The sequence below is a fragment of the Anolis carolinensis genome, chromosome 3 (genome assembly GCF_035594765.1).
Source record: "Anolis carolinensis isolate JA03-04 chromosome 3, rAnoCar3.1.pri, whole genome shotgun sequence".
In the NCBI taxonomy this organism is placed as follows: Eukaryota; Metazoa; Chordata; class Lepidosauria; order Squamata; family Dactyloidae; genus Anolis; species Anolis carolinensis.
The window spans coordinates 17,247,731-17,275,349 of NC_085843.1; positions in this window are offsets into that span (position 1 = coordinate 17,247,731).

Consider the following 27,619-nt stretch of genomic DNA (forward strand, 5'->3'; position numbering starts at 1 on the left):
AGACACAGAATGGGGGACGCCTGGCTAGACAGCAGTACATGTGAAAAAGATCTTGGAGTCCTTGTGGACAACAAGTTAAACATGAGCCAGCAATGTGTTGCGGCTGCTAAGAAAGCCAATGGGATTTTGGCCTGCATCAATAGGGGTATAGCGTCTAGATCCAGGGAAGTCATGCTCCCCCTCTATTCTGCCTTGGTCAGACCACACCTGGAATACTGTGTCCAATTCTGGGCACCACAGTTGAAGGGAGATGTTGAATGTGTCCAGAGGAGGGCAACTAAAATGATCAAAGGTCTGGAGAACAAGCCCTATGAGGAGAGGCTTAAAGAACTGGGCATGTTTAGCCTGCAGAAGAGAACGCTAAGAGGAGACATGATAGCCATGTACAAATATGTGAGGTGAAGTCACAGGGAGGAGGGAGCAAGCTTGTTTTCTGCTGCCCTGGAGACTAGGACACGGAACAATGGCTTCAAACTACAGGAAAGGAGATTCCACCTGAACATCAGGAAGAACTTCCTCACTGTGAGAGCTGTTCGGCAGTGGAACTCTCTCCCCCGGACTGTGGTGGAGGCTCCTTCTTTGGAGGCTTTTAAGCAGAGGCTGGATGGCCATCTGTCGGGGGTGCTTTGAATGCGATTTCCTGCTTCTTAGCAGGGGGTTGGACTTGATGGCCCATGAGGTCTCTTCCAACTCTACTATTCTATGATTCTATGATTCTATGATTCTATGATTCTATGATTCTATGATTCTATGATTCTATGATTCTATGATTCTATGATTCTATGATTCTATGATTCTATGATTCTATGATTCTATGATCAGTTTGTGTGGGTTTTCTATCAACTGTGTGGCCCAATTGTTGATTGGCTTTGCGGATGACTAGAACATCTAGAAATGGCAGTTTTCCTTCCTTTTCTTTTTCCATGGTGAATTGGATGTTTGGGTGGATACTGTTGAGGAGAGAATACTTCTAGAACATGGCCATACAGCCCGGAAAACACACAACAACCCTGTGATTCCAGCCATGAAAGCCTTCAGCAGCACATTGAAAATCTCTACAGGGAGAAATTGTTCCAAGATACATGGAGATTGGAAAAACTAAGGACCAGGAAAGCACATCTGCTGTACTCCCTGACCTTCCTTCTACGCTGCAGAGACACAGATACTATCCCACAATTTCTCACAGCCAAAAGGACTTTCAAAACACCTCAGGCTCACTGTCAGAACCCTGGCAGCTGGGCACCAATAACCTTACACAGAGGCCAGTCTCTATCTAATATCTTTATTAAAGAAATATATAAAATCAATAAAAACAAGTGAAGAATATAGTTCAGAAACAGACCTTTCAAAAGAGGTCAAATATAGTCCAAAAATGTATTGTCCAATAAATGATATTAGAGTTCAAGGTTTTAATCCACTTGACCGAAACACACACTCTTGCCAAGCAATAGTGTGGGGAAATGCCAGAGTCTTAGAAGTCCATTGAAACTTGACAACAAGGCTGGAAATAAACTTGATTCTTGGCTAGGTCCATGACTGGAGACAAGGCAAAACGTGAAGCATGGAGCAGGGTCCGTGGTTAAACAGCAAGGCTGGGCAAGGCTTGAAACTCGATCCGGGAAGCAAGGAACTGGGATTACGAAGTCCACACACGATCTCTCTCCTGAAGCTGATCAATTGACTCCGCAAGGAATCTCTCGCGCCAAACCCCTATATTGGGTCTCGTTTTCCCGCCAACAATCTATTTCCCTAGAGAACGAGAAGCGAAACCCAACTCTGTCCAGATGCAAGACTCCTTAGAATTTCCCAAGGGAAGCAGACCTAATCAGCCATTTGTTTGGCAGCGATTCTTAGACTTCTCCGATTAGCTTCTCTGACTCCCCTGTCTTTAGAATAAGATTCCTTCCTGGGAAACGGAGGGGAGTACTGCCCAAGGCCTGGTTTACTGAATTCTTGAGGGCAAACGTCAACATCCGGCAGGTGAAGAGACTCCAGCTCTTGTTGAACCGGCGAAAACCCCATGTTTTCATCTTCATCTGCCACAATAGTACTAGGAACAGGACTACAAGGCCCATGAGGCATCACACTCACTGTATTTACAACCGCCTGGAACGCAACCTCTTAAGAGAGATAATTCGCACCATCCGCTGCTGCACTTCCATATCAACATCAGCCAAAAGATAAACACCCAGGACTGGGATAAAATAGACAATCTCACCTACAGAAAAATGGAGAAAGACATGGCTCTCCACACCAAAAGACAAAAACAAAAATGTCAAAAGTAGTAGCCAAAACCAGAACTGGATATGTCACGGACCATCATCAACTTGACTGACAGACAACTCACTGAAGACCAAGTACCCATACTAGCAAACGGAGGAAATTTTGCTGTTACCACCACCAGGATCCCAGTAAAAAACATAATTATAATGTTGAATCAGCGATTTACCGCCTCCCCAAGGAAGAAGCGGAGGAAGTAAGAATGGAAACAGCAAGGATCCTGAGAAAGACAAAACTTCCCCCCAGCAACATAATAAGGAAATAAAGACAAGCCATCAAAGATCTCAACTCAGATCCAGAAATCATAATTCTCCCAGCTGACAAGGGGAATGCAACAGTAATCATGGAAACAGAACAGTACAAAGAAAAAATCAGACAACTTCTGGTGATTAATTACAACATTCACATTGGCCTCTAACTGACAAGAGTTCTTCTCTCACCCTGGACTTTCCACAGATATATAAACCTTCCTTTCTTACTTTTCCCATATACCTCACAACCTCTGAGGATGCCTGCCATAGATGTGGGCGAAACATCAGGAGAGAATACTTCTGGAACATGGCCATACAGCCCGGGAAACACACAACAACTCTTCCAAATTTGGAGGGAAGGGACTACTGACAAAATTAACTCTAACATGGGATCCCCAGCATTATTCTGTCTCACACACACACACAAAATAATGTGATTTATTAATTATACTAATGACTTGACCACATCAATTTGCTGTCCCACTAGTGTCACATTAGCATAGATAGTGGGTACATACAAACCAGATTGAGTACCTACAATATTGCACTTCTTTATTAGCACAATTGCACTGATTCACCGTTCTATAGGATCATAATACTCTGCACACCCTCATAACCTTGCCATCATACACTATTGTATTTGTTTTATTATTTTTAGCACAATTGTGCAATTCCAGCATTTAATAACCATGAAATAAAACATAAAAGACAAATATAAAATAAACCAGCTTGGAAACATTGAGGAGGAGGAAAAGGAAAGGAGAAGAATCAATTCACCCCTCCTGTGAGGTCACTTTATCATTGGCATGCCAGCAAAGAAGCAGAAAAGATCCATTACACAGTGGTTCTCAACATGTGGGTTCACAGGTGTTTTGGCCTTCAACTCCCAGAAATTCCAGCCAGTTTGCCAGTTGTTAGGATTTCTGGGAGTTGAAGACCAAAACATCTGGGGACCCACAGGTTGAGAACCACATGGCTAACAGAACGATGACCAGAGTATATAGCTAATGGGTACCTCAAGTCTTCACCACTGATTTTCACAGCAGTCTTTCCAGCAAATTCTGAATTGATGCTTTTTCCTGTGTATTTTCCTGACAATGAATTCTGTTTGGCCACCAGACCTTTGAATGTCACAGATGAATGCCCAACGAACCGCTCTGAGGTATCCCAGCCCCTATACGTGAGTCTCAAGGGTGCCTGCTCATCCATATTTGATGTGTAGGGTGCTTTTTGACTCTTCGTGAGAAAGGATTCTACCATGTGAGCTCTTTATCCTTCTGAAATAGAGGCCAGATGGAGATTTACCACATCATTGGGAAATAGGTCTTTAATGCTTGTTGCATCAAAGAGAAAAGCACGATTCTTGAATTTTTCAGTTCACTGGCTGCAAACTGTGCCTTAGGTTTAGGAAGACACATTTTGGACAAATGCAAGAAAGAAGACTCTGATATTTTGAGCAATTACTCTATGGGTGTAAAACCAGAATATTACGGATTATTCCTACAAACATCCTTGCAGGGAGAAACATGATCACATAATCATGTAATTATAGAATTGGAAGACACTCCAGGGGCAATCCAGTCCAACCCCATTTTGCTGTTCAGGAACACACAATCTAGGTCAGTGGTTCTCAACCTAGGGTCCCCAGAAGTTTTGGCCTTCAACTCCCAGAAATCCTAACAGCTGGTAAACTGGCTGGGATTTCTAGGAGTTGTAGGCCAAAAACATCTGGGGACCCCAAGTTGAGAACCACTGATCTAGGCACTTCTCACAGATGCTTAAAAACTTCCAGAGAAAGAGACTTCATCACACTTGAAGGCAACATATCCCACTGTAAAACAGCTCTTACAGTCAGGATTTGTTTTCCAATATTTAGGTGGAATCCCTTTTCCTGAAGTTTGAATCAATTGCTCAATGTCTAAGACCCCATCTACACTGCTATGTAAAATACAGATTATCTGCTTTGAAGTGGATTATATAGCAGTGTAAAATCATATAATCCAGTTCAAAGCAAATAATTTGGATTTCATATGGCAGTGTAGAAGGGCCTAAGACCCCTTCCACACAACTGAATAAAATCCCACATTATTTGCTTTGAAGTGGAATATATGGCAGTGTGGACTCAGATAACCAGTTCAAAGCAGATATTGTGGGATTTTTTGCCGTGATATTCTGGGTTATATGGCTCTGTGGAAGGGTCCTTAGTGTTTGGAGCAAGAAAAAACAAGCTTTCTCCCTCTCGAATATGGCAAAACTTCAGAAGAAAAAACATAGAAAACAAGCTGAATAGGAGATGAGAACAACCATTGCTTGAAGTAGACAGTAATTTCTCTGAGTCCTTCAGCAGTCAGAGCAAGAGGCCCTTTCACCTCTATTTACATTTTAATTTTCTCTTTGAATACACTTCTAAGCCCCAGATATATAATATGGCCTTTTTAAATAATTCTTTCTGTATCCATGACACAGGAGGGAAAAACAAGATGATGAATGATATTAGAATTTAATTGTGGTTGAAATAAATAACAGAGCACTTTGTCTCAAAATTTCACACAGAATGAAATTTGAGAAAAACATGTACACCACACAGTGAACCTGACCTGGCAACTAAGTATAGCATCTCAACAGGGACTTGATTCATGAGGTTTCTTATTTTTGTTGTGCATCTGGAATTTCATCTACAGCAGTAGTGGAAAAAAACTTTGTAGACAACAATTCCATGCCGGGTTTGTGTGTGTGCATTCTAGCCATAGGTATAACTAAAGGTACAAGTCAGGTTCAGAACAAAGTAGAACCAGTTATAATTTTTTAACTTATCTGGACACATCCTCACCAAACAAAGAGAATTGCCGTCCCCCTGTCTGCCTTACTTGGTCATGTCTGAGATGCGCTGTCTGGGGATTTTTCCATGCATTTTTGACATCCTAATCCTTAGATTGGTCTGAATTGCTTCAGCCTGTGGCTCTTCTGTTCTAGAACCAAACTGGAGCAAACCGATCCAATCCAAAGTTATACAAATTAGTCCAAATTGAACCAATTTGCTTTGGAATTCAGCTGGATCATTTGCACAGCTTTATTTCTCCCTTGTAAAAAAAAAGCCTTAAATGAACTATAATTGTAACTTAAACAAACTATAACTCTTAGCTATATGACCCTAACATTTTTCCCTTCAGTGGTTGATATTTGTAAAAATACATCTTGTGCACCTTGAAGATTTGATTTTATGTTTGGGTTTCTTTCGAAAATTTGCGCTGTGTGAGAAGCAATTTCAAATCAATCATAGGATGAGCCAGAGAACAACCAGGAGTTTTGTTTTCATAGGCTCCGGGGAGCTCTGCAAACAAATGGAGGGAAATTCTCTTGGGAAGAGATAGTACCAGTCCACTCATTTTAGACTTTATTCACAAAGTCATGCTAAATTAACAGCTCTTGCTCTGTAGGACATTCTTGGCAGGCTCTGCAGGCAGACGCCTTGAGATTCGCATGGCTGTCGGGCTCATTAGCTTCATGTGTGTTTTGGGGAAGCACACACAGACAGAAGCTCTGTTTGAAAGTCTGTCTCCATAAGCAGGCTCATTGTCCTTTCCCTTCTGCATATTTCAGGGTATACTCTGTGGCATCAGATGGTGCTGCATTCTTCTCAGCAAAAACTTTAACATTTACAGAACATTTTTTTACATTCTTGCAGTAAGCTACTCCGTTCCTTTTTTGTTAGCAAGGAACACCTGACCAATAATCAATGCAAAAGGTATTTTTAACTTCTCTTCTGGGTGGTCCACTCCTCAAAAGCCTCTGAGCCAATTCATTGCACTCTGTCTTTTGTTTCTGGCTGGGTCTACTTTTGCGTATTGTTGGAAAACATTGGGGACTGGGTGGGCATTGCATGGACCTGGTGCCAACAAATCCAAACAAAGTGCTGTGGTTGTGGCATTTACTCTGCACAGCCCCATTCTCTTCCTTACAGTCTCTCTCTCTTTAAGGTGTGGCATTTAGCCAGACCACCCTGCTTGGAGATGAACCAGCTTTTGAGTGGCTCCAGAGAAACCACCAAAACGATGACTCTAAACCTGAGGGCCTGCAATCCAGTTTGAACATTGCTAGGCTTCAGGAGTTTGCATTTCTTCAATCTCCTGGAAGACCATTGTGAGAGAATCTGCAGATATCTTGTAAAATGTACTGCAGTCTAGCAGTCTAGTGTGTAAATATTTTGGATTTGCTTCTTTGAGATTCACAGCTCTAAACAGAGACAGGAGTTCTGAAATGTATGGTATGAGAAAGGGTAGCCACTTGATGGTAAAATTACATTTGAAATCTATGCATGCCATTGCTAGCATGGTAGAGTAGTGTCCTCTTGGTTGGGCTAAAATTGCTGCTGGAGCGAAAAATTCATGTAAAGAAGGAATGTTTTCACTAATTGACAAAAGTGGTGGTAGACCACAAAAACTTAAATGTTTTACCTATAGATGTTTTGCATCCTTCAGGCATTGTAGCTGGTCTTTCACCTTTGGAAATGATCCCTGTTAAATGATGCAATGTGCATTCCATTAATTTACTTCCATCCCATGATTCTCTTATATCTAGCTAGCCATTAATGGGTAAATCCCATCAATTGTTTTCTATCCCACAATCTTGCATTGACCTAGGTAAAGGTAAACGTTTTCCCCTGACATTAAGTCTAGTCATGTTCAATTCTGGGGATTGGTGCTCATCTCCATTTCTAAGCCAAAGAGCATGTGGCCGGCATGACCGCATGTAGTGCCTTTAACTTCCCACTAGAGCGATACCTATTGATCTACTCACATTTGCATGTTTTCGAACTGCTAGGTTGGCAGAAGCTGGGGCTAACAGCGAGATCTCACCTTGCTCCCCAGATTCGAACCGCCAATCTTTGGGTCAGCAAGTTCAGCAGTGCCACCAGGGGCTCCTCCATTGACCTACCTTTGTGTAATGCAGTGGCTGTCAACCTTTTTGGGGGGCTACTGGGAATTGAAGGCCAAAAACATCTGGGACCTCAGGTTGTGAACCACTGGTATAGGTCAAAGGAAGTAATAGTACTATCCCCATTTTACTTTGTTCAGACTTCATCTGGAATACTGTGTCTAGTTCTGGGCACCACTGTTGAGGAAAGCTGTTGACAAGATGGAAAGTGTCAAGAGAAAAAAAATCAAAATGGTCAGGTTTGAAATCATGAATTGGTATGTGGAACAAGTTAGGGAAGTGGGTGTATTTTGCTTGAAGAAAGGACGGTTGAGGGGTCATGATAGACATTTAAAATATTTGAAGGCATATCCCATTGAGGAGAGAACAAGCTTGTTTTCTGCTGCTCCAGAGACTAAGACACGGAGTAATGTATTCAAACTACAGGTAAAGGGATTCCACCTGAATATTAGGAGGAACTGCCTGATGGTAAAAGCTGTTAAACAATGGAATGTGCTGCTTTGGCATGTGATGGAGTCTCCTTCTTTGGGGATTTCTAAACAGAAACTGGTCATCTATCAAGAGTACTATAATTCTGGGTTCCTCCATGGCAAGGGGCTGGGTTGGATGATCCTTGTGATTTCTTTCAGCACTTTGATTTTCAGTGTCTCAATCACTGGCAAAACTAGAAAACTCAGACTGAAAGAAAAGTTTGTACACAGAATTTGAATAGTAACTATGTTTTTCCCCACCACACCCAATAATAGCTGAACCCCCTGTCAGAAATATTTAAAAAAATAACAAGGTATTTTTAATTACAAAAATGTGGGTTAAATGGATGTAATGACTCAGAAACAGCTGTAGTTCAATATAAGCAGGTGTGCCAGTAGTTTAGTAGGACTCAGTGTGAGGTACACCTCAGTATGAGAAGACCTGGTGTGAGAAGCTTCGATGAGAGAAGCCCTAAGTTAAAATCCTTATGTGTGAAGCTCCAGTGTGAAGGCTGCTGTGTGTAAAAAGCTACTATGTGAAGCTCCTGTGTAAGTTTGTTGTGAGAGGAGGCTCTGTGAGAGTGAAGTTGTTTATCTGCATGAGAAAGAAGCCCAGCTTGGAAGCAAAGAAGGAAGTATAAAGAACTTTATTTGTGTTATGCAAACCTTATTATTGTAAATAGTGAAAATAGTGTAAATAGATGCTACAGAGAAATGAAACTACATTTCAGCATGTATGTGTCTGAATGCACCTCCTGCCACTCAAGAGAAACTCTTTGCACAGCGAAATCTCAGTATGGCTGAAGAAAAGATTAATCTAGAAAACTTGAACTGTTTGTTTTCTACCTTACAAGGAATTCCTGGTCTTGCAGCAATCAAAGCTCCAAACCTTGATAGAAACTGAAACTGTAACAGGAAAATTGAACCTTAAAAATAATAACAGTAAGATTAAGCCATGAACCGTATCACTTCCCTTCTAGTTCATCCCACCCCTCAACTCCTTTGGGGACTAGACATGCCAAGTCTGTTAATATATGGCCTGGATAAACTGTGCAACAAGGAATGTGAGATTCAAAGTGCATAAAAAGCTGTGTGTCTGACTTATTCAAAACACCTGTCTATGTACTTAAAGGAATAAAGGCCAGGAGAGAGGGAGCCGGAGGAACATAAAAAGTGCGGCTTCCCATTACATCACCACCTGATGTTTTACTTTCTAGGTAAGAGGATATTACAATTCACTTAATAAAACATCTGTAGTATCAAATTAAAGTAGCAAAAAGCAGTCAGCTGTTGAGAATGTGCCTTTGCCTTTTGGATCAGAAGAAAGACATTATCTCGTTTGAGGTTCCTTGAGCAGCCGAGGAGACGGGCAAAGTCCCAGGAGACAAACATCTTTCTCTTTGTGAAGTGTAGCTCGGAGCTGAGACATGCAAAGAATTATCCCTTAGACTCCCTTTCCTTGTTCTCCCACAAACTAAAGGATATCACACCAGCATTGATGAGGTTCATTCCTTTCGCATATAAGAACTGTCACATTAGACTCAACCCCCATGGGTCATCTAAATCCAGGCTTCTGGACCAAATATGATCACCAGCAATTTATAAGGGATCAATATTGGACTTTAGTGAACTTTTTTGGGGTTGTTGTTTAATTATTTTCTTCTTGTAAAAGTAAGGGAAACCTAGCTGACCACAAGGTCAGCTAGGTTTCATTTTGTTTTGTTACGTTTTTCCATTAGTGATACAATCATGTCCAGTCTTACAGTTAGAACTTCCTTTTCTTGGGATGTATTTATCTACGCACCTTGTCCCATCTCTCACATATGATAGAGGAAGAGGGGAGGACGTACAGGGCACCACTATGTGCACTTGGCAGATCTATGATCTGAAACATCCAAAGAGGATGAATTCCAACTATTCAGTAGACTTGTGTACAGGTCTGTTTTAGCTGTTTTACTTTGGCCAAACCGGCTTCTTCGGCTCTACCATAATGGCAAGAGCCCAGCTGTCAATTAACGGGACCTGTTCGTAACAGGACCACATAGCAGCTGATCATAGCTCCTCCTTCCCTATTTGGCATCACAGTTGCGTTCTGGCTTCAGTATATTTTGGCTTGGCTTCTGGCTTGGCCTCTTTCTTGAATCTGTGTGATTTTCCATTATTTTCTTGATTCTTTTAATTTAGTGGGACTGACTGGGAATTGGGAACATGAGGGACGGGTGGGTGGGGTGCGTGCATTTGGGGGCTTGTGAGAGTAGCCCTTTAGCTTCTTTTTCCCTTCTCCTCCCCTTATTCAGAAACTACTTCTAAAAGATAATTGTTATTATTATGAATAGTAATCTTAGTAAACAAAAAGAAAAGAAAAGTCTCATTCTTAGAAAACTGCTACCATCTTACCTCTCCTCCAGTGTAGAAAGTAGAAACGGCTTTAAGGAAGCATTAAACTCGAAGCAGAAACGTGTGAGGGAGGAAAAGACAGACAGGGCATGCAGTGCAAATCAAGAGAAAAGAGGGCTTTTTAAGAAAGCCCAGAGGATAGCTCCAGGTCATTGCTCTTCCTTTCCAGTGGGAAGTGGGTGGTAGAGGTAAAGGTTTTCCCCTGACATTAAGTCCACTTGTGTCTGACTCTGGGATTTGGTGCTCACCTCCATTTCTAAGCCGAAGAGCTGGCATTGTCTGTAGACACCTCCAAGGTTATGTGGCCAGCATGATTGCATGGAGCACCATTACCTTCCCACTGGAGCTCCAGGTCATCACTCTTCCTTTCCAGTGGGAAGTGGGAAGCCTCCTTAAAATGCCTAAATGGAAAGCTACATGCAGGGAGAGAGCATGTGCTGCTGCCTGTCTCCTCTAGAGTATAAAGTAGAAACAGATTTAAGGAAGCATTAAACCCAGGTCTCCTCTACAGACCAAAGGGAAAGGAACGTAGAAAGAGTGGAATCTTAACTCTGATGATTTTAAATCCAGGTCTTAATGAAGGATATAGAAGAAACTATGTCATTGCCTAAAATGACGGGGAAGGGAGTGCAAGGAGCCCCCCCCCCCCCATTACTTCTGATTGGCTAGATCGAGCCCTAATTTTGGCTGTAGTCCAAAAACTCCATCCAGCTGCACACCTGTTTTCAGGAGGTGAGCAAAAACGGATATGGGGGTCTACCGATATCTGGCCAGCAGAAACGGATTGAGGTTCAACCAAAATGCACAAGCCTACTATTCAGCACAAGCAACCAGAGAATCTGCCACTATGGGGTGTAGTGAATTCACTCAGTTTTATTGCTGCTCTAAATTTCCCTGGTAATGGATCCTTTCCCATCAGAGGTTTGGCACTGGGAGAGCTCTGAGCAGATGTAGGATGAGCAACAGTAACATCAAGGATGGATTCACCGTCTCTGCAATCTAATATATAACTATGCGTGTGAAAGTCTTCCACAGTCCTGCATAATTGAAGACCTATTCAGTTGAAAACATCACATAATATTGTAGACGCTCCCATTTTCCCCAAGTAGTCATCAATTCCAGAGTAGCTCTTTGCCTAAGCTTGGTTTCCTTTAGAGGGAGAGATCATTGGAGACTTCAGGCATTTCTGTAATAGCTGAGTTTATATACACACATAAAAGGTTGAGTGAAGCTTGAAGCTCATAGCTCTATACCACACCAGATCCCTGAGAGATGCAGTCCTAATATGTGCTTGTGAGAACTCAAAGCTCTATATTTCCTTTCATTTGAGTCTGATTTAGAGATACAGTTTCTTGTTTCTGTACACATGTAGAATACAGAGAAAAGAGTGTGTGAGAAACAACATCCTCCTAACCAGCAGGTATTCAGTTTACTACAATGTTTCTTTTTCCCATTGAGAACACTCTTCCCTGACTATCAAGAATGGGGTGTAATGGTTTGAATGTTGGACAAGAGGCCAAGATTCAAATCCTCACTCAACCATAAAAAAATACTGTTTGACCTTGGGGAAGTCATTCTCCTTCAGCCATAGAGAAATGCAATGGCAAACTCTCTTAACAATTCTTACCAAGTAAACCCTTGAATGGGTTTGCTATAAATCAGAGTTGACTTGAAGGCACTCAACAACAAGCAATACCTCTTAAAAAGGAAAAGTATGATTATCATTCTATAAGGAACGCTGAGGCATCTTTCTGGCTCAATAAACTAGGCATGGGTGAGAAGTTCATTTGGTTATCCTTTCAAGGTGAAGTTAGCAAATTGGCATGTCCCAGCTCTATACACAAAACAAGAAGCATTTTGACCTTAAAATCAATAATCCATATCTTTCTGCAGCTTATAATGCAGACACAAAATGAGTTAATTTAAATTATGAATTTTAAGTAGTGTATTAGTTATTTGAAATGCATTGCTCTAATATGCTCTTTTAAATTGATATTTTTTAAAACATTTATGTTGTGTGTTGTAACTGATTGTTCATGTTACATTTCAATATGTTGCTATTCTCTGCCTTGATCCATGGGAATAGGCGGGTAATAAATAATAATTTATAAATAATATAAATAATAATGCTCATCTCAATTTCTAAGCCGAAGAGCCGGCGTTGTCCGTAGACACCTCCAAGATCATGTGGCCGGCATGACTGCATGGAGCACCGTTACCTTACCGCCAGAGAGGTACCTATTAATCTACACACATTGGCATGTTTTTGAACTGCTAGGTTGGCAGAAGCTGGAGCTAACAGCGGGCGCTCACTCCGCTCCTGGGATTTGAACCTGGGACCTTTCGGACTGCAAGTTCAGCAGCTCAGTGCTTTAACACACTTTGCCACCGGCGTTCCCTAAGGGAAAACAACCTGAAAAACTCTTAGTTTTTCAGAAAAAAGCATACACAACCTTTACATTATAATGCACATTAAAATGTTTATTTGCTAGCGAACAAAAGCAGGAGGGCACTATTGTGTTCTTGTCCTGCTCATTCCCAAGGTAATCTGGTTGGCTACTGAGGACAATGATGTAAGATGTCTCTTCTTACCTTTCAACATTCTTATGATTTTGGGGATATTTTTCCATCAATCAGAGGATTGTATACTGACTTATCTATCTCTTTCCTTCCAGTGATCTCCAAAGTGACAATCAGAAGCTGCATTCCATTGCATTCTTCCTTGCACCAGAAGTGACTGTAAAAGGAGGGTTGGAAATATCAGTATGCCTCACTCTGATCACCAGGAGAACAGCTTTCCATTGCTCAGTGCTGCCTGGTGAAGCAGAATTGAAGGTCTTTTATGACAATAACTATAATGCTGTGATCATAAATATATAGAGACTGTGAATATGAATCAGTCACAGAGATGAAACCACCCATAAATGTAATAATGAATTCCAGCCCACTTCTGACCCAGTTGGCTTCTACCTAAGTTGAAGACAAATGCAACTATGGGAATTGTGAAGTACTTTTTGTCAAGGACAGAACGCCACAAGGTTCAAGATAACAGAGTTTATTTAATTACAGAACTCAAAAATGCCCGTAAAACACAAGGGCCAGGCAATTTTAGCCTTTAGGAGCAAAAAAGGGACAAGGAAAAAACGTACAAAAGATAAACCGGATTAAACCGAAGTTTAATCCGGGTAAAAACAAACTGCTTGCTTCAGCCTGAGGGTAAACAAAACAAAAGCCGAGGAACAAGAGATACAAAAGAATGCAACTAATTGGCAGCAGATTCCTCTCTGCTGCCAACACTGTGCTTAGAGGAACTTGCGTCGCTCCCACACACACACAGCAGACAGGATTTCCAACACGAACAGATCAGCCAAGGATTGTAGCAGAAGAGTAGACCCAGTTCCTTTCCGTGGTTCAAAGCCAGAAGTAGACGTTTGTAGTTTCCAAGTCCAGAAGGGGGAAGGCAAGCCGTGGTCAGTTCAATCCGAGTTTTCAAAGCAGGAGATGGCGTCCGTCAAGAAGACGACGGAAGGTCAAGCTAATAAGAGTAAGCACAGGTTTGCACAAACAAATGCCCACACAATTCCTCCCGCCGTCTGACCCTGAATTCCAAAAACAACTTACGTCTCAGCACAGGAAAACACACCAGTCTTCAGGAAAGCGTCCCACACAGATCCCAAGCGTTTGTCCAGATTACCTTGCCCAACGCAATTTGCAGTTGCTCCCAAGCCCCATTTTATGCCAGTTACAAATCCTCATCACTGTCAGCTGTCCTCCTTAACCCGGGCGTTTCCTCATCACTTTCCTCATCAGAGCTGGAACACCTCTGACTACGCCCCACAGCATCTCCAGCTGTGGATCCCGTCCCATCCCTCCAGCTAAGCCATGGGTCTAATCCTGAAAGTCCCCATTCATCTTCTATCCCATCATGACCAGTGGCACCCAATTCCTCCCTTACCCGAGTCCAATCCATCTCATCCTCCTCCGAGCTAACCAGACCCTCCTCCATTCTCTCCGTAAACCCCTCAAAAGACTCTTCGTCAGACGGTGCTGCAAAAATGTCTCGCAGTCTTTTTCTTTCTCGCTCCTCGAGAGTATCTGACTCTCGAGGAGTCTTACGCCCACGTCTGTCAGTAACAGAGCCATGAGGCTCAATCATAACACTATCCCCTCTCACAAAGGCCTCCTCCCCCGATGGCGGAGAAGTGGCAGTAATACCCTCCGCTATAGCACCACGACGACTAGAGGTATCTAGTTTCAACAGCGAACGATGGAAGACTGGATGGACCTTTAAACTAGACGGTAAACGCAAACGAAACGCAACGGAAGAAATTTTTTTAACGACAGGAAAGGGACCCAAATACCGAGGCGCAAACTTTCCCCCAGCCTGTTTAATATGTTTGGAAGATAACCACACCAAATCCCCTTCTTCCAACTCCTCCCCTGCCTGCCTGTGGCGGTCAGCCTGAGTCTTTTGCGTTGCCTTAGCTTCCAACAGTAAGCGACGGGCAACATCATGCAATGCAGCCATTTCCGAAGAGCGGTACACAGGGTCCGAAGAGACCACATTGGTCGACGGCGCCACACCTCCCCGTGGGTGAAAACCATAAGTTAGCTCAAATGGCGTATGCTGACTAGACGCGTGCACCGCATTGTTGTAAGCGAACTCAGCCACCGGTAACCACTTCACCCAAGCCGTGGGTTGATCCAAGCAAAAACAACGCAAGTACTGCTCTAAGAAGCCCATTAACCCGTTCAGACTGTCCATCCGTTTGTGGATGAAAAGCTGAAGAAACGTTTAACTTAGTCCCTAAGCACTCATGGAAGTGTTTCCAAAAGCGTGACACAAATTGCGGAGCCCTATCTGAAATAATCACCTCAGGTGCTCCGTGCAAACGATAGATGTGCTTAGTAAATAGTAAGGCCAACGTAGGGGCCGCCGGAATGGTTGAACAAGGAATAAAATGAGCCAGTTTGCTAAATAAATCCACCACCACCCAAATACAAGTATAACCCCCAGACTTAGGTAAATCCGAAATAAAATCCATGGAAATGATTTGCCATGGCCTCTCTGGAACAGGTAGAGACGACAACAACCCTCTAGGGCGCCCAACAGGCGTCTTACTCTGCTGGCAAACAGCGCAGCTGTCACAAAAGCGCAAAATGTCTTGCCGCATCTTTGGCCACCAGTAGCTCCTGGTAATAAGCTGTACGGTCTTGAACCTGCCAAAGTGCCCAGCCATGGGTTCGTCATGGTGGGCTCTAATCACCTCCAACCTGAGGGCCCCCACTGGTACGTAAACCTGCCCCCTGCGTACCAATACTCCGTCTTGATCCTGTAGATGCGGCAGTATTGTACGGTTACCTGCTGATAGCAACATCAGTTGTTCCTGAGTCCACACATCATCCCTCTGAGCCTCAAGGATCTGGTCATGTAACCCGAGCTCATTATCTACAACACATAGAGAGGCAGTAGGCAAGATGGTCTGACATACTACCTGCTCATTGGTCTTAAACTCCGGCTTGCGGGATAAAGCATCGGCCCGCAAGTTTGCCTTCCCCTCCACGAACTGCACCTTGAAGTTAAACCTGGAGAAAAACAAAGCCCATCGGATTTGACGCTGGTTTAACTTCTTTGCTGTTTGCAAGTGCTCTAAGTTCTTGTGATCAGATCTGACCACGATCTGGTGCCGTGCCCCTTCAAGCCAGTGCCGCCACACCTCAAACGCCACCTTAATCGCCAACAACTCCTTCTCCCATATGGTATAGTTCTGCTCGAAGGGTGTTAGTTGCCGCGAGTAAAATCCACAGGGACGCAAGGTCCCTGAGGAATCCTTCTGAGACAATACAGCCCCCAACGCGTAGCTAGAAGCGTCCGCTTCTACCACGAACGGTTTGTCAACATCAGGATGTGTTAGTATGTTATCCGATTGAAAACTAGACTTAAGTTGTAGAAACGCATCGTGAGCTTCCCGCCCCCACACAAATGGCTGTTTCTTACGCAGGAGCTGCGTCAAAGGTACCGTGAGCTTTGCAAAGTGCGGAATAAACTCCCGGTAGTAGTTAGCGAAACCTAAGAACCTTTGTACATCCTTCTTAGTCTTAAGCTCCTGCCATGAGTTGACGGCGTCAACCTTATGTGGGTCCATTTTAAGTTCCCTACCTGACACTACATGACCTAGGAACTCCACTTCAGGCACATGAAAGACGCACTTGGAAGCCTTGGCGAAAAGCCCATTAGCCCGCAGACGGTGCAGAACCTGCTTGACATGTTGACGATGTTCTTTCTCGTCCTTAGAAAAAATCAAGATATCATCCAAATAAATCACTAAAAATTGGTCAATTAGGTCCCTGAACACATCGTTCATGAACCTCTGGAAGACCGCGGGAGCATTGCAAAGTCCGAAAGGCATGACTCGGAACTCGTGGCATCCGAAACACGTGTTAAATGCCGTCTTCCATTCATCCCCTTCCCGTATACGGATTAAGTTATATGCCCCCCGCAGGTCAAGCTTGGTAAAGACCTTAGCCCCTTGCACCCTTGATAATAGTTCCGAGATTAAAGGTAGCGGGTACCTATCCCGAATGGTGTATTTGTTTAGGATCCGATAGTCGCAGACCAGCCTAAGTTCCCCAGTCTTTTTGGCTACAAAAAATACTGGTGCCGCAGTTGGTGAACTAGATGGGCGAATAAACCCCTTGGCTAAATTTTCATCTAGAAACTCCCGCAAAGCCTGCCTTTCCGGTACAGTCAAGGCATACAGCCTTCCTGCTGGCAATTTCGCACCTTCTGCTAACTTGATGGCGCAATCATATGGCCTGTGCGGTGGTAATTTGTCCGCTTCTCTCTTATAAAACACATCAGAGAACTCCCCATACTCAGCAGGCACTCCCTCCATATCAGATTGAGTAACATTCAGAATGCAACCGTCCTGCCTCTTTAAGGTTACTTTACGTGTCGCCCAATCTACTTGTGGATTTACTACAGCTAGCCAATCCATCCCCAGGATCACGTCATATCTAGGCAAGCTCGTAATATCCCACACAAACGTTCCCGTTACTCCCTGCACCTCCCACATTACTGCTGAGGTTTCATGGTTAACCACCCCAGTCTCCAGCAGTCTCCCATCTGCTCCTTCCACCCACACGTCGCATGCTTTGCGCACTCTAGGAATGCCATGCTTCCTAGCAAACTCAATATCTACATAAGAGACCGTAGCCCCTGAGTCCAGCAGTGCCAAAGTAGAAACAAGTTCCCTTCCCCCAACAGATAATGTAATGGGTATGAAAACATGCTTCCTCCCCTCAGTTGACTGCTTGAGGAGCCCTAGTGCGTTGGACTCACGTCGCACTAGGGCTGGCCTTTTCCCGAAAGCTGGGAAGGTTTCACATTACAGGTCTTGGCAAAATGCCCCGCATTCCCACAGTACAAACACAAACCCAGCTGCCTCCTACGGCTCTTTTCCTCTGTAGACAGCTTTTTAAAAACCCCAAGCTCCATAGGCTCTTCCCCCATCACCACAGGTGCCCTGGTAATTTGCATGGGTGGCGCACACATTGCTTTCGAGTGTCTACGAGCCTCGAACCTTGCGTCTAAACGCAGCACCTTAGCTACTAAGGCATCCCAATTTTCAGCCGGCTCCAAGCGTGCTAATTCATCCTGGAGCATATCACTTAACCCGGCAGTAAATAAAAGCATGAATGCATTTTCCCCCCAATCCAGCTGGTGGCGATACAGGTTAAACTTATTTAAGTAATCCAAAACAGTCCCCTTTCCCTGTTTCAACCGATACAGAGCCCACCCAGCATTCTCCGTGCGGAGAGGATCCCCAAAAGTGTCAATTAATAACTTTTTGAAATTATCCAAATTGTCTTTGACTGGGTCATTTCCCAAAATTAAATTAGTGGCCCATTGTCCTGCGGGACCGGTCAACAAACTCAAAATAAATGCCACCTTGCTAGTGTCTGTAGGAAAAGCATGAGCACTGAGCTGGGAAAAATAAAGCTCCACTTGTGCCAAAAAGGTTAGCAACTTGCACCTGGTCCCATCAAAGCGTTCAGGAGTCAAAACATGTCCTTTCACAGCATGAGCAGCTTGGCTAACGGTAAAAGCCGTTTGTAATTGGTCAAATTTGGCTCTTAACTCTTCCATCGTCTTCCTGACGGGTTTATTGCTGCAATAAACTTTTTATGGCGTTGGGCAATCTGTCAAGGACAGAACGCCACAAGGTTCAAGATAACAGAGTTTATTTAATTACAGAACTCAAAAATGCCCGTAAAACACAAGGGCCAGGCAATTTTAGCCTTTAGGAGCAAAAAAGGGACAAGGAAAAAACGTACAAAAGATAAACCGGATTAAACCGAAGTTTAATCCGGGTAAAAACAAACTGCTTGCTTCAGCCTGAGGGTAAACAAAACAAAAGCCGAGGAACAAGAGATACAAAAGAATGCAACTAATTGGCAGCAGATTCCTCTCTGCTGCCAACACTGTGCTTAGAGGAACTTGCGTCGCTCCCACACACACACAGCAGACAGGATTTCCAACACGAACAGATCAGCCAAGGATTGTAGCAGAAGAGTAGACCCAGTTCCTTTCCGTGGTTCAAAGCCAGAAGTAGACATTTGTAGTTTCCAAGTCCAGAAGGGGGAAGGCAAGCCGTGGTCAGTTCAATCCGAGTTTTCAAAGCAGGAGATGGCGTCCGTCAAGAAGACGACGGAAGGTCAAGCTAATAAGAGTAAGCACAGGTTTGCACAAACAAATGCCCACACAATTCCTCCCGCCGTCTGACCCTGAATTCCAAAAACAACTTACGTCTCAGCACAGGAAAACACACCAGTCTTCAGGAAAGCGTCCCACACAGATCCCAAGCGTTTGTCCAGATTACCTTGCCCAACGCAATTTGCAGTTGCTCCCAAGCCCCATTTTATGCCAGTTACAAATCCTCATCACTGTCAGCTGTCCTCCTTAACCCGGGCGTTTCCTCATCACTTTCCTCATCAGAGCTGGAACACCTCTGACTACGCCCCACAGCATCTCCAGCTGTGGATCCCGTCCCATCCCTCCAGCTAAGCCATGGGTCTAATCCTGAAAGTCCCCATTCATCTTCTATCCCATCATGACCAGTGGCACCCAATTCCTCCCTTACCCGAGTCCAATCCATCTCATCCTCCTCCGAGCTAACCAGACCCTCCTCCATTCTCTCCGTAAACCCCTCAAAAGACTCTTCGTCAGACGGTGCTGCAAAAATGTCTCGCAGTCTTTTTCTTTCTCGCTCCTCGAGAGTATCTGACTCTCGAGGAGTCTTACGCCCACGTCTGTCAGTAACAGAGCCATGAGGCTCAATCATAACACTATCCCCTCTCACAAAGGCCTCCTCCCCCGATGGCGGAGAAGTGGCAGTAATACCCTCCGCTATAGCACCACGACGACTAGAGGTATCTAGTTTCAACAGCGAACGATGGAAGACTGGATGGACCTTTAAACTAGACGGTAAACGCAAACGAAACGCAACGGAAGAAATTTTTTTAACGACAGGAAAGGGACCCAAATACCGAGGCGCAAACTTTCCCCCAGCCTGTTTAATATGTTTGGAAGATAACCACACCAAATCCCCTTCTTCCAACTCCTCCCCTGCCTGCCTGTGGCGGTCAGCCTGAGTCTTTTGCGTTGCCTTAGCTTCCAACAGTAAGCGACGGGCAACATCATGCAATGCAGCCATTTCCGAAGAGCGGTACACAGGGTCCGAAGAGACCACATTGGTCGACGGCGCCACACCTCCCCGTGGGTGAAAACCATAAGTTAGCTCAAATGGCGTATGCTGACTAGACGCGTGCACCGCATTGTTGTAAGCGAACTCAGCCACCGGTAACCACTTCACCCAAGCCGTGGGTTGATCCAAGCAAAAACAACGCAAGTACTGCTCTAAGAAGCCCATTAACCCGTTCAGACTGTCCATCCGTTTGTGGATGAAAAGCTGAAGAAATGTTTAACTTAGTCCCTAAGCACTCATGGAAGTGTTTCCAAAAGCGTGACACAAATTGCGGAGCCCTATCTGAAATAATCACCTCAGGTGCTCCGTGCAAACGATAGATGTGCTTAGTAAATAGTAAGGCCAACGTAGGGGCCGCCGGAATGGTTGAACAAGGAATAAAATGAGCCAGTTTGCTAAATAAATCCACCACCACCCAAATACAAGTATAACCCCCAGACTTAGGTAAATCCGAAATAAAATCCATGGAAATGATTTGCCATGGCCTCTCTGGAACAGGTAGAGACGACAACAACCCTCTAGGGCGCCCAACAGGCGTCTTACTCTGCTGGCAAACAGCGCAGCTGTCACAAAAGCGCAAAATGTCTTGCCGCATCTTTGGCCACCAGTAGCTCCTGGTAATAAGCTGTACGGTCTTGAACCTGCCAAAGTGCCCAGCCATGGGTTCGTCATGGTGGGCTCTAATCACCTCCAACCTGAGGGCCCCCACTGGTACGTAAACCTGCCCCCTGCGTACCAATACTCCGTCTTGATCCTGTAGATGCGGCAGTATTGTACGGTTACCTGCTGATAGCAACATCAGTTGTTCCTGAGTCCACACATCATCCCTCTGAGCCTCAAGGATCTGGTCATGTAACCCGAGCTCATTATCTACAACACATAGAGAGGCAGTAGGCAAGATGGTCTGACATACTACCTGCTCATTGGTCTTAAACTCCGGCTTGCGGGATAAAGCATCGGCCCGCAAGTTTGCCTTCCCCTCCACGAACTGCACCTTGAAGTTAAACCTGGAGAAAAACAAAGCCCATCGGATTTGACGCTGGTTTAACTTCTTTGCTGTTTGCAAGTGCTCTAAGTTCTTGTGATCAGATCTGACCACGATCTGGTGCCGTGCCCCTTCAAGCCAGTACAGCTTGCCTCAATTTTTAATCAGAGAAATAGTATCATTCAGCTCTCAGAGGTTAGGGAGACAACGTTGCCTAAAAGAATGTAAATGGAAAACGACTATAGCAACTGGCATTTATAAATAAGTGTTCCAAGGAAAACTCAACAGAAATCAGTGCTCTGATCCAATTTCACTGAAATAACTTGATGGCTTGACAGTCAATGCACTGCTGAGTGTGAACAGGACAACATTCATTTACTGACAAGTTTTGGCATCTCCTCAAAACTGACAACTGCATGCAGAGAAAATCATAAATGCTACAGGTGTCTTGATCAGGAATGGCCAACTGCCGGCCCATCGTCCAGATGCACATTCCCTCTCCCCCGAAGCAATTTTTCTGCCCCACCTCCATTGACCCAAACAGAAATGCTTACAAGAAATAAGCAAGAAGATTCTGCTGAATATTTTGTTATTGCCATTTTGCAGTAGCAATGTTCCTCAGAAGGAATATTAATCCCAAGAAAAATATCACTGGAAGTTTTTGTTAATGTGAGATTTGTGTATAGATAGTGTTTAAATGCAATTTGTGTCTTGGTTTGTATTGCATACTGATTGCATCATCCAGAGTGGAAAAAGAGGGCACACAGGGCACTATGAGAATGTAAGCATTTGTGGGCATATCATCAAGCTGAAAGCAGGGCAACCAAGCCCGATAAGTCATAACATGGGGATCTTCATATCTTGGGAAATGAGCACTGAGAGGTGACATAACAGCTATTTTAAAATATCTGAAGGGATTCCATGCTTGTTTCCATGAGAACATAAGCCAGTGAATTCAAACTCCAAAAAAAGAGAGATTCAACCTAAATATTAGGAAGAATTTATTTACAGTAACAGATTTTTGACAATAGAATAGACGGCTTCATAGTGTGGCAAATCCTCCTTCTTTGGAAATCTTTAAACAGAGGTTGCATGGCCATATCTCAGAAGTGCTTGAGTCATGTATTTGAGTATGGAAAAGGTCTAGATCAGTGGTTCTCAACCTGTGGCCCCCAGATGTTTTTGACCTACAACTCCCAGAAATCCCTGCCAGTTTACCAGCTGTTAAGATTTCTGGAAGTTGAAGGCCAAATACATCTGGAGACCCCAGGTTGAGAACAACTGGTCGAGATGGTATTTCCAAGTACCTTCTGAATCCTATGATCTTGTGTGATTTGAAATACACTTTGAATTCTGCTCGATCTGTAACAGCTTATAAAACTTTGGCCCAGGCTATCTGACAGACTTTCTCCATGATCTTGTATAGGTGCTCAGAGTTTCAGAAAAGTCTCTTCTCTTGGTCCTGTCATCTTCCGACTTACTATTGGAAATGTGAGAGAGAAAATTCTTGGGAGCTGCTCCTAAACTCCAAAACTTCCTTCCTATTGAAGCTAGAATGTGTTGGAGATAATAACTTTTGCATGTCTGTACTCATAAATTGCTGGTTTATATGTCTGAAGTTTTTTGGTTTATTTGTTTTAAACCCCCTCCTCCCTTCCTACATAATTCTAGTCTAAAGACATTTTCTTTTCTCTCTGTTTTTGTAAGAAGTGCTACTTTTATATATTCTGCAAAGTATATCAAATATGGTTTGTTTTTTTTCTTTCCTAGACACTACGGTGTTGGGTTGTACTAGACTGGTTGTTCATCAGGTCTTTCTTCCCAATTTCATTACTCTGCTTCCTCTACTACCTCTCATAATCCATAACAGAATGAATTACTCCATGATGTCTTTCTGTCAGAAGGCTGATTTTTAATTCCAACAGACTTTAGTGAACACTTTAAAAAGAAAGCTCAGGTGTTACTAGGTGTTAGAACGGCTTTAAAAATGCACTGTTTTTAACTTTTTTTAAGCAATGCCCTCCAACTTCAGGCAGTCTTGGTTGACACACATTTCCTTGACATATTTCAATCGACTTCAGAGCAGGATATGGAGTTCAGACTGCTATGGTTGCCTTAGTGGATGATCTCCATCTGAACACTGACAAGGAGAGTGTTTCTAGACCTCTCAGCAGCTTTTGATACCATTGACCATGTTGGAGGTACTGTGCTGCAGTAATTCCAGTCATACCTCTCAGGAAGGTTCCAGATGATGGTACTTAGGGATAGCTGCTCCTCCAAAAAGGAGCTGTTATGTGGCATCCCACAAGGTGCCATTCTATCCCCAATGCTTCTTAATATTTACATGAAAGCGCTTGGGAGAAATCATCTGTAGGCATATATATTTCTCCATGCCTTCAAAAACAGACTCAACTAATGATAGTGTGTCTCCTCTGAATGAATGCCTGGAGGAGGTAATGGGCTGGATGAGGAAAAACAAATTGCTACTGAATCCAGACAAAACAGAGCTGCTTGCCATCAAGGGTTGTAATCAATGACTATCTGTAACCAGAAATATGGCTGAATGCCATTAAATTACCTGACTTCCATCCATAGAATTGTTCTGGATGGCCTAAAGAGTCCAAGACAGGTATCCTCTCTAGGAATTGGCTAGGTTGTCCAGTGTTACTCTGTGGTAACTTCTGCAGAAAATATACCCTAGATTCACTTGGAGAACTTAGCAAATTCTTAGAGAAACTACTATTTCATGGCAACTTTAACTGAAACCATGGATATAGATTCTCTGATTACAGAGGTCGTATTGTACAGAACCCTTAAAAAAAGTCCATAGGCAATCAAAAAAATAGTAAAAAAAGTTTCTTAATACCACCTGGAGAAAATATGGGACAATTTCGTGGGGAGATAAAAAAAAATTCAAACATTTTGATTGTAAGTGCACAAAACCCCTTGAAAGAAAAGTTATAAATTTTGTTCATCTTTGCCAAGAATAAAGTAATGGAGGATTTCAGCTCCTGTTCAAGGTTTAACCAGCCTCCCTTAATTACCAGAGATTTGCAACAGTGTTGGACTTCCTTCCCTACTGGTTGGAGTTCAGTTCTTGCTCACCATCTCTCCTCACTAGCCACTGATGACGCATGTCTTCTTTAGATGCACCTATTGCTTGGCTCATTATTTTTTTAGACAAAACTCACTGTGTGATATTTTAATATCACCTACAGCTATTTCTTTCAAGTCTGAGAACCACCTTAAAATCTCAAGAGGGGAGAAATATTTTCCTTCACATGCGGGACTCCATGTTGCCACCACCAATTGGCTTCGTAAATTCATCCAGGATTTCAGGCTGAAAATAGAAGGTGCCGGTTCCCAGGAACGTTTAAGAAAAACTATGTCACATTTGCACTCCTCTAATAGGTAGAAACCTTCACATCTCAAAGCTGAAGGTGTGCTGATAAATTCTGACGACCTCACATATATTTTTAGCATGAATGAAATTCTGTCTTTTGATTCTGTTCCCATTTAAAGTAATGAATCATTTCCATGGTTGTTGGAGGAGGGTGGGAATGAAGCTTGCACTCTGCTAACCTATTGCAAATTCTTTCTCTCTCTCTCTTTCTTTCTTTCTTTCTTTCTTTCTTTCTTTCTTTCTTTCTTTCTTTCTTTCTTTCTTTCTTTCTTTTCTATCCAAGGTCAAAACAATGACTTGTTTCAATATAGGTCTTAAATTAAATGTGTCCTGAACTGAAATGATGTGTTTTCACCATTCACTTGTCATTTCAAATTTTCATCTTGAGCCACATATAATTAGTTCCCCATCTTAAGGCCTTTTACCTCATCATTGTAAATTAGAATTTATATCTGGGTGTTCTACTTGCTTCACACACGTATTTGCTGGAGTGCTAAAAGGATTATAAAGTTGTGCATGTGTAATTAAGCAACTTCTCCTGCCCCACTATCTCACCTACTTTATTGGACCTCAATCTTATCAAGAGAATGAAGTCTGTTCTGCAGGCAATTGGAGCATGAGTAGATGACATTTCCATACCCAATCCTACTACAAAGCAAGACTAGAACACAGAGTGCCACATGAGACCTATTTTGGTTTGTCAAAGCCTCACTTCATGGTGGAACAGAGGTGGAAATGTCATCTGTCCATACACCAATTACCAGCAGAATAGACCTCCTTATCTCATTGCAGCTAATCTTGGTAAAATAGATTTAGCAGTACAGTAAAAACCCTTATGTAAGGGGGATGCATAGCCAGCCAGGCAGCAGTTCATAGAATCATAGAATCATAGAATAGTAGAGTTGGAAGAGACCTCAAGGGCCATCTAGTCCAACCCCCCGCTAAGAAGCAGGAAATCGCATTCAAAGCACCCCCGACAGATGGCCATCCAGCCTCTGCTTAAAAGCCTCCAAAGAAGGAGCCTCCACCACGGCCCGGGGGAGAGAGTTCCACTGCCGAACAGCCCTCACAGTGAGGAAGTTCTTCCTGATGTTCAGGTGGAATCTCCTTTCCTGTAGTTTGAAGCCATTGTTCCGTGTCCTAGTCTGCAGGGCAGCAGAAAATAAGCTTGCTCCCTCCTCCCTATGACTTCCCCTCACATATTTGTACATGGCTATCATGTCTCCTCTCAGCCTTCTCTTCTGCAGGCTAAACATGCCCAGCTCTTTAAGCCTCTCCTCATAGGGCTTGTTCTCCAGACCCTTAATCATTTTAGTTGCCCTCCTCTGGACGCTTTCCAGCTTGTCAGCATCTCCCTTCATCTGCGGTGCCCAAAATTGGACACAGTATTCCAGGTGTGGTCTGACCAAGGCAGAATAGAGGGGGAGCATGACTTCCCTGGATCTAGACGTTATTCCCCTATTGATGCAGGCCAAAATCCCATTGGCTTTTTTAGCAGCCGCATCACATTGTAGGCTCATGTTTAACTTGTTGTCCACGAGGACTCCAAGATCTTTTTCGCACACACTGCTGTCAAGCCAGGCGTCCCCCATTCTGTATCTTTGATTTCCATTTTTTCTGCCGAAGTGAAGTATCTTGCATTTGTCCCTGTTGAACTTCATTTTGTTAGTTTCGGCCCATCTCTCTAGTCTGTCAAGATCATTTTGAATTCTGCTCCTGTCTTCTGGAGTGTTAGCTATCCCTCCCAGTTTTGTGTCGTCTGCAAACTTGATGATCGTGCCTTCTAACCCTTCGTCTAAGTCGTTAATAAAGATGTTGAACAGAACCGGGCCCAGGACGGAGCCCTGCGGCACTCCACTTGTCACTTCTTTCCATGATGAAGACGACGCATTGGTGAGCACCCTTTGGGTTCGTTCGCTTAGCCAATTACAGATCCACCTAACCGTAGTTTTGTCTAGCCCACATTTTACTAGTTTGTTTGCCAGAAGGTCGTGGGGGACTTTGTCGAAGGCCTTACTGAAATCTAGATATGCTACATCCACGGCATTCCCTGTATCGACCCAACTCGTAACTCTATCGAAAAAAGAGATCAGATTAGTCTGGCATGACTTGTTTTTGGTAAATCCGTGTTGACTATTAGCAATGACCGCATTTGTTTCTAAGTGTTTGCAGACCACTTCCTTAATGATCTTTTCCAGAATCTTGCCTGGTATTGATGTGAGGCTGACCGGACGGTAATTGTTTGGGTCGTTCTTTTTTCCCTTCTTGAAGATAGGGACCACATTCGCCCTCCTCCAATCTGCTGGGACTTCTCCTGTTCTCCAAGAACTCTCGAAGATGATTGCCAGTGGTTCTGAAATAACTTCCGCTAGTTCCTTCAATACTCTTGGATGTAGCTGATCTGGCCCTGGGGACTTGAATTCGTTTAGAGTGGCCAGGTGTTCCTGGACAACTTGTTTCCCTATTTGGGGTTGGATTTCCCCCAATCCTTCGTCCATTCCATGTTGCTGAGGTTGAAGATGGCTTTCTTTTTGTGAGAAGACCGAGGCAAAGAAGGCATTAAGCAGTTCTGCCTTTTCCCTATCCCCTGTCACCATCACCCCATCTACTCCTTGCAGTGGCCCTATCGCCTCCTTTTTCTTCCTTTTTCTACCAACATAAGCAAAAAAACCTTTTTTGTTGTTTTTTATGTCCCTGGCAAGCCTGAGCTCATTTTGCGCTTTAGCCTTGCGAACCTTTTCCCTACAGGAGTTGGCTATACGTTTGAATTCTTCTTTGGTGATTTCTCCCCTTTTCCACTTCTTGTGCATGTCACTTTTGAGCTTTAGCTCAGTTAGAAGTTCTTTGGACATCCATTCTGGCTTCTTTGCACTTGTCTTATTTTTCTTCTTTGTTGGCACTGTTTGCATTTGCGCCTTGAGTATTTCACTTTTGAAAAACTCCCATCCATCCTTAACTCCCTTGTTTTTTAATATCGGCGTCCATGGAATGCCGCTCAGTAATTCCTTCATTTTTTGGAAGTCAGCTCTCTTAAAGTCCAGAATGCGTGTTTGACTTGTCTTAGTTTCAGCATTCCTTTGTATTGCAAACTGCAGGAGCACATGGTCACTTGCCCCTAAGGATCCAACCAC